Raw genomic sequence first — 7,991 nt, forward strand, 5'->3', positions numbered from 1 at the left:
ACCAACGCCAACGACTTAGACTTTGACTTTGAATTGGAATTGGAGGCGGAGGCGGGCTGGCTGGCCCGGGAGGCGCCGGCCAAAAAATACTAAGTCCAACAATCACGCACTTCACTGTTTTCCTCAAAGTAAAACAAGCTTTATTACACTAAGTCACACAAACATTACAGAAAATTTACACTTTACATGGCTTAGACTGCAATAAAACACAAACATTCAATTCACTTTTATTATTATTTTATTATTATACAGCGCATATTACTTAACTTAAGGGGGAACCAGTCCTGCTGCTAGTCAGAGAGGATGAAGGGGGAGAGAGGCAGAGAGGATGAAGGAGGAGGGGAGGGAGGGAGGGAGGGAGAGAGACAGAGAGAGAGAGAGAGAGGGAGGGAGAGGGAGAGAGACAGAGAGAGAGAGAGGAGCAAACATGATACAGTACAGAGCAAACATGCAGCAGATGAAACAGTGATTATATTGTAATGATATCTATATATCATCAGTCCATAAATAGGAAAGATGAGCAGCAGGGGCTGATGAAGTCAATGAGCATGTATACACATATACATATGTATGCATAACAACCTACACACATACATTTTCTAATACACACAGACACCACATGTAAAGGCACTACACTGTACACATGTTTCAACAACAACAACAAACCTGTGGTGGTGCTGACTACTAACATGTTGCCTACACAATCACACACACACACACATTACAGCTACTGCCTACACAGCTCTAACAAACACACTTCCTAACCAGCACACACTCAAGTGACACATGCACACACACACACGCACACACACACACACACACGCACACACACAACCTCCACACTGAACACACACTCTGACCCAGACTCTACAACACACACAAGTAGCCTGGCTTCATCTGCTCTATGCTTTCACCTCCCCATGGCAGCACCTCCTCCTGACCTCTGCCGTGCTCCTCCTGGCCCCTCCTCTCCTCCTCGACGGGCGTGACCTCGGATCCATCCGCTGTGCTCTCTGGACATCCCCGCTGTGACGCCCCTTCTGTCACCTGAAAGGACCACAGACACGCATCGATAAAGACAAAGACACATCGACAGGACGCACGTCTTTCACCACATCTCTGCCACGCTCACAAACACACTGACCAGCTGAAACTCAAAGTGACAGCAGCCATCGATAATCCTGGCTCTCTCATCTCGTACCCTCTCACAGGTAAGAGTTATACATAAGCAACACAGACAACACATCCACGTCAACACTAAAGCTGGATCCGTACTCCGCCAGAACACGCAACTCGCTCCTCACTGCCAGCGTCACTCCCACAAAATGACCTCGTTTCTCTCTCGGACACGTGGCCCGGGCAGAACTTTTTCTCGGTGCTGTGCAGCGACCGTGCTGTGATTGGTCAAAATTTATTGTGGCCGTGATGAATGTGGAGAAGCCGAGAGCTTCTTCGGGTGCACGACACACAGACAGAGGGAGGAAGCGCAGCGACCGTGGACAGTTTAGATGAGCGGCTGCCAAACGGCTTCTGGAAGGAGAAACACGGCGCACAGAGAGTCTGTCCGCAAGGTGGCGATAAAAACTAATCCCGGTAATGATCACGGTGTTACAGTGGCTGGACGCACATTAAACACCGCCAGACGGGATGTATTATTGCAGACGCTCATCCGCACGTTCACACAGACCAGAGGTCTGCTGCACTGATCTTCTATCTGTTGTCAGCTGTGCGCCCTCTTCCCTGAACGCCAGGTAACCACGACTGTGCTCGCAGTTCACAACACAACTGCATTGTCAGCCTTTTATCTGTGACGTGCCCTGTGTAGGAGCCGTATGAGGAGTTCTGCACACACACCTCTCACGCGCTACGGTACCTCCGTGCCGGAACGGTATGGAACGGCAGTAACCGTTCGACTGTCTCGCTCGCGTCACGGCCGGCCCCCTCCCCCTTTCCTGCTAAAAGCTGTGGAGTGCAGAGACTCCTTCGCACAAGTCAGGACGATGACAAACCTACAAACCGTTACAGGCCTTACGCTGTTTGGTCGGCCACGCGGGCGTACGAGCTCGCCTTCCCGACAACACGCCTCCTTCACGCAGCAGCTCATCGCAAAAGGCACGCGCTCAAAGGAGGCCTGCCCGCAGCACACACACTAACAACACACAAACCTCCCACAGAACATCACACGGAGCACGTCGTCTACGCTCCGCATGGACGCACGCTATGCCGCCGACGCTGACGACACCCAAAGTGACCCTCCTCGTTCACCGTCGACCTCACCGCCTACAGGATGTTCAAGACGTGCGCCCTGCTAAACAACGCTCTCCCGCGCTCTGACGTTCCCTCTTCTGTCATCCTCTCATCCTCCGTCCTCCTCGTGTGACAGACGCACACATATACACGGTGCGTGCTTCACAATTATCAAAATGTTTACCATCCTTCTTCAATTGGACTCCATGACACATATCAGGACTTAAACGACACTCATCTATCAAACTGGGCTGTCATCAAACAACATCTAGGACAACCTGGGTCAAAGGGTCACGCCACCGTCTCCGATGGAGGACGTTCGCACTGGAGAAAGTCGTTCCAGCTCCGTGTCGCGGCCCGTGAACCGGAAGTAGCGTGTCGCTAGCCGGATTCGCTAGCCACATTTGTGTTCACACCTGAGCCACATTTGAGCCAATCCGGCTAGATCCGCCTCTCGTGGGTGGGTCTAGCCGGATTGAAATCAAACTGGATGCTGCCGGATTCGAGGTGTTTACGCTCAGAAAAAAAACATCTGGATAGGCCCAAATCCCGCTCCCGGGGTATTAGTGAACCGTTCCACCCCTACTTCCTAGCAGGCTTCGCTCCCATTCAAACCCTAACGACGACCCACCGACTAGTCCTGCGCATCTCCCTCTCGCACCTGGAGAATAAAGACTCCTACATCAGGATGCTCCGCATTCAAGACCTCTCAGACTACACCCGGTCCTCTGTGACTGACAGGCCTCAGTCTGTCAGGATGGGAAACAGGACTTCAGCCGGTATCCTAACAAACGTTGGCACACCGCAAGGCTGTGTCCTCGGTCCCATCCTCTACACCCTGTTCGCCCATGAGTGCGTGGCCTCCCGCACAGACAACATCATCCTGAAGTTTGCAGGCGACCGTCTTGAATCTTGAACATATGTAACATACAACAATACTAATCGTAACGCTACATCAAACTTGTGTGGTGCTTTTTAGGACACTCAAAGACAACACACACCCTGCAGGGTTCCCCTTCACCCAACAGATCCACTATACATGTACTCACATCTGTGCACTGCCTTCTGCTTTTCTTCAGCCACCGCTGCTGCCTCCTGATGTCAGAGGTCCTCCTGAGCCCCGCCGGGCTCATCGTGTCCTCTTCTCGCCTCCTCGTGTCTCCTGCTGTTCCGCTGCTGTGACAAACGCACAAAGACGTGTGATCAGAAACCAATATGAACCGCTGTCTGAGCTGACTGTAAACACACTGCAGTCGATAAAAACAAGAAGCACAGAATACAACGTGCGGCGCAAGTGGACTACTCCCCCGGGTCATGTCAGACCACCCAGGAGTCAAACGTATCGTTCTACATGCGGGTGCAGTTAATACCAAGAGGGGCCGATCGGAGCTGTTCCAACAATTTAAAAAACACATTTCTCTAATCTTTCAACTGGAAGCACAAACACACATTCAGCCACCTGCTCCTCCACCCAAATTATGTGTCATGAGGAAGGAAAAGAAAGCCACAGACACCCACAACCTGTCTCAGACCACACACAGGACAAAGGTTGTAGTAGATTACATTTAGCGCTCCTGAATGTTACGTCTTTGGCAGCCAAATGATTTGGAATTCGTCGCTTTATACAAAGGCATTTTAGGTGACACTTGGTTGTAACCCTAACCCTAACCTGTGCGCTGTTCACCCACACTTTTGTACCGTCGCCAACCCTGCCCACGGCTCCTGTTGACGACCTCGTAAGCACTTTCACTTGCGACCTTGGAGACATGCTGCACTGGTTAAAACTCAAACCAAACCAAAAAGGGCAAAAACTATGCTCCGATCCTAAAACCATCCTATTTCTCAGACAGGAGCGACAATGCTCACACATTGTTCTCTCTTATAGACACGCTGACAAACACAGGCTACAAGCTGCAGGCTAAAGTGACCCAAATCCGATTTTTTTGGCACGAATGTGACCTGTATCTGATACTGCTCCATTCTGATGGATTTCTGATGCTCTTTTTGTTACATTAGTGTAACTTCTCTTTACAATCAGCAACCGATTATTATTATAAAAAACAAACAATATGAATCGTCTGTGGAAGCTATAAAAAAACATCGGCCGATCCTCCGAGGCGCCCCTGTGCAGAGTATTGGCTGGTTGTCGCTCTCTTCCTGCCCTGCGTGCACCAGAGACTGGTTGGGAGGCGTGGCTTCGGGGTGAGCTCCGACACAAAGGGGCGTGTGTTTACTTTCCAAATCTGGCTGACTCTCGCTGAGTTTTCAAATTCGCCTACCCTACCTTTAACACAACCAACAGGCACCAAAGTTCACCACAACTACCTCTGCAAACACAGTCAAAGGCATAGGGCCTGGCAAAAACACTCCGCTATGAGCCGACACCTCGACACACACTCAAAGGACGAGTACTGACACGTACAAACCTCCCACACAACATAAGACACACCACAATCGACACGCACTCTGCACACCTGCTACTACTCCTATGCTCCATATGGACGCCTCTGTCTGCTATCTTGCAGGACTCTCACCTGACACTAGGGGTCAAAATGTTATGTCACGATTCTTTAATCGTAAAATCACAATCTCGATTTTAATCACAATTTGTTTTTACATTGACGCTAATTTGCATGTTTCTGTGTTGAGACTTAAGTAACTCCTAAAGTTCAATGTGATTTAGAACAAATGATCAAACTTTAATGGGAATCATATCTAAGGACAAACGGAGCTGCTGCTGTCACCTCTGTCCACCGTTTACTAGAGTCCTCATGTGGAGCCTCTTCATCAAATGCCTGCGTTATTGTTTTGGTGACGTCATCAGCTGCTGCCTCTGTCTGCATCTGATGTACACACACGGCCCTCCCACTGCACACACACACACACACACACGCCCGTTCTAGTAGATTGCCGATTCCTTCAAATCCTTCACGATCATTTATCGTCAAATCGCACACCCCTACCTGAAACCCACAATCGATCCCCTTTGACTGTTCCCAAAACACAATGTTCACATACAAGCGCATACTCGACAACTCAATAAATGCACAACAGCCACAACTCACACTGCAGCTACAACTACCAAACACACATCAACAACACAACATCATTACCCAGCACCACCTAATAATAATAATAATATTGCAGTTTTCTGCTCTGTTGGGCAGGCACTCAAAGCGCTTACATTGAGATGCATTATTCTTTCACACCACATTCACACAGTGGCAGTGGTGAGCTACCAGTGGTAGCCACAGCTCCAGGGGGAGACTGACGGAGACGTGGCTGCCAAGGTGCGCCTACGGCCTCTCCGACCACCGCCGATTCATTCGTACGCATTCACGCACCAGTGAGTGCACTGGAGGCAATGCGGGTAAAGTGCCTTGCCCGAGGACACGCAACGATGACTAGGGAGGAGCTGGGGTCGAACCGCTGACCTTCCGGTTATTGGACAACCCTGCTCTACCACTGAGCCACTGCTGCCCTAATACCTAATGCCCTTATGAGCATGCTCTAAAACACCAAATGCAGAAATCACACACCAACTAAATGCACTTCTTATGTTACCGGCACCTGCACGAGCCACCGCTACTAACACAACAAATACTATGACACCGACATCTATGACGCTCAAAGCAACCGTCCTCATTCACCAACAACCACATCAGCAGCTACACATGGTGAACACATGCCGCCTATTAAACGACACACACGACAGATCAGACTTACTCAGCAGTTCACCTTCACCTCAAACACAGCGCTCATTCCTTTAAGGTATGCTCACATTCACACCACACATGGTTTGGAAGACATGAGACTGCTGATGTCCACGTATACAGGTCTTTTGGAAGGAGGTTTCCACCATCATTTCAAAGTCGCTCGGTTTTTCCACTACAACACGTGTGTCTCTACCTGTTGGGATGAGCGCAGCAGACACATACCTATTGAAGGTTTTCATGGCTGCCAGTAAAAAAAAAGCCTGTCCTGCTGCTGACCACTGTGTTCATATTGTGAACCAAATACACTCACAGAAGGAAACTGGAGAGAAACGATGCAGAAAGTGTGTTCAGCTCTCGCAACTGATATTTCTTCTCATACTGTATTACATGTCTCACTTCCCAAACTCTTAGTTAGTTCCACTTGTATTGTTGTCTCTCTATGTTCCCACCGACAAAAATGACCAAAATAAAACGTTTTTAAAAAAAGAACATAAAAGTAAAATGAGTCTGTTCTGTTCTGTTGTTCTGTTAATAACACATTTAAAAAACCTCCTTCCTCATGTCCTGTCACCGTTACTGCTGTCATGCATGACGTCACGCACACTACAGACAGTGGGCACTTCTGCACATGCTCAATAAAGGCCTGCAGCCTGGAACAGTGGCTTCATGCTGGAGACACGATGCAGTTCATCTAGATCAGAGTGATTACAGTGACGACACAGTGACGACACAGCCACGGGCTCAGGCCACCTGCTCCATAAATCACTTCATCCTCACACAGGAGAGCATCCGTCAGTCAGACACTCTGCGCAGGCGCAGCGTCAACATGTTTAAGTTTACAGCGCTATGACAACTGCTGCATCTGTAACATCTGTATGAAAGCACGAGCCGATTCAAATCCATCACACCTCAGGAGAAGCGGTACCGACCCGACCCACTCCACGTGTTTCCACCACAATGTTTACATCCTACTGTACAGACTACTGTGGCCACGTGGTTCTGACTGACAGCTCGCAGAACACACGTCTCATCACTGCACCCCCACAAGCACAACACGCACTGTCCGACCCAAACAGCACCTTTGTGGATCCACTACTCACCGAGCCCGGCTGGAAAGCTGGTCCTCTGGACCGACCCCCGGCGCGTCTCCTGCCGTTTTCTCCACACTCCCACAACCTGGTTCTGTGGAGTCCAGCACGAACACAACACGCTCTGCTCCGTATCACGCCGTGGACCCGTTCCTTAGCGGGCGGGTGTTTGTGGACCCGGCGGATCCAGTTAGCCGCATAGCTGCTAATGTTAGCTCCCGGTAGCCTGCAAAGCTACAGCGTCCAGGCTAGCTTCTACAGGCGGCACCGCCAGCGTCAGCGCCGAGTCCCCCGTGGAGAAGCACATGTCTCCCACAGTGGACTGTGTTCCGCGAGGCTCCAGGTCCGTCCACAGCGCGTGTTATTGTCCGTTAGCTTCGGAGCGTCCAGCATGCGCGTGCAGCAGCGGCGCGGCGTGTGACAACAACAGTCACGTGGTCTACGGGTAGTCATTCGGACCAAACCGGCCTCCGAGAGCAGACCTGTATCATCTGGCTTCGGAACATCCGCTCACTGAGGCCTCGTCCACACGACGCGGCCGGTCGGAACCAGAACATCTGAACCCGGCTCCCTTGATATCACGGACAAACCACGACCACACGTTTCTGTGTTTACACGAGATTCTTCTGAAACGATGACGACATAGCTCCACCTCTCCCCTAACACGCATGCGCTCACTCCGACCACAACAACAATGGCGACCTACGGTGGTCCTACTTCTTCCTCGTCTTATTTTACTGCAGCTGGCGCCGCAACGTTGCGTTACTGCCCCCTGCTGGATTCGTTAGCCTACATTGTTTATACTCTGTGTTTCTCAGCGTCTTCACTGTAACTTCTCTGTCCTCCAGTCAACACTGCTGTTTGACCTTTATCTATAACAGAAGAGTTACAGTTCAGGATGAATACAGTGCAAAAACATGAATGGTCCGATTGAACGTTG

At 50.3% G+C, this 7,991-nt stretch overlaps 1 long non-coding RNA gene across 1 annotated transcript; it reads right to left on the reverse strand.

The window, feature by feature from the left end:
• Positions 1-494: 494 nt before the first annotated feature.
• LOC114428790 (uncharacterized) lies at positions 495-7,719 on the reverse strand. The gene is made up of 3 exons (XR_003669612.1): positions 7,064-7,719; positions 3,297-3,423; positions 495-1,047 (listed from the first exon to the last, which is right to left on the reverse strand). It is a non-coding gene; the product is annotated as an uncharacterized LOC114428790 (long non-coding RNA).
• Positions 7,720-7,991: the final 272 nt, after the last annotated feature.

The sequence above is a fragment of the Parambassis ranga genome, chromosome 24 (assembly GCF_900634625.1).
Source record: "Parambassis ranga chromosome 24, fParRan2.1, whole genome shotgun sequence".
Lineage (NCBI taxonomy): Eukaryota > Metazoa > Chordata > Actinopteri > Ambassidae > Parambassis > Parambassis ranga.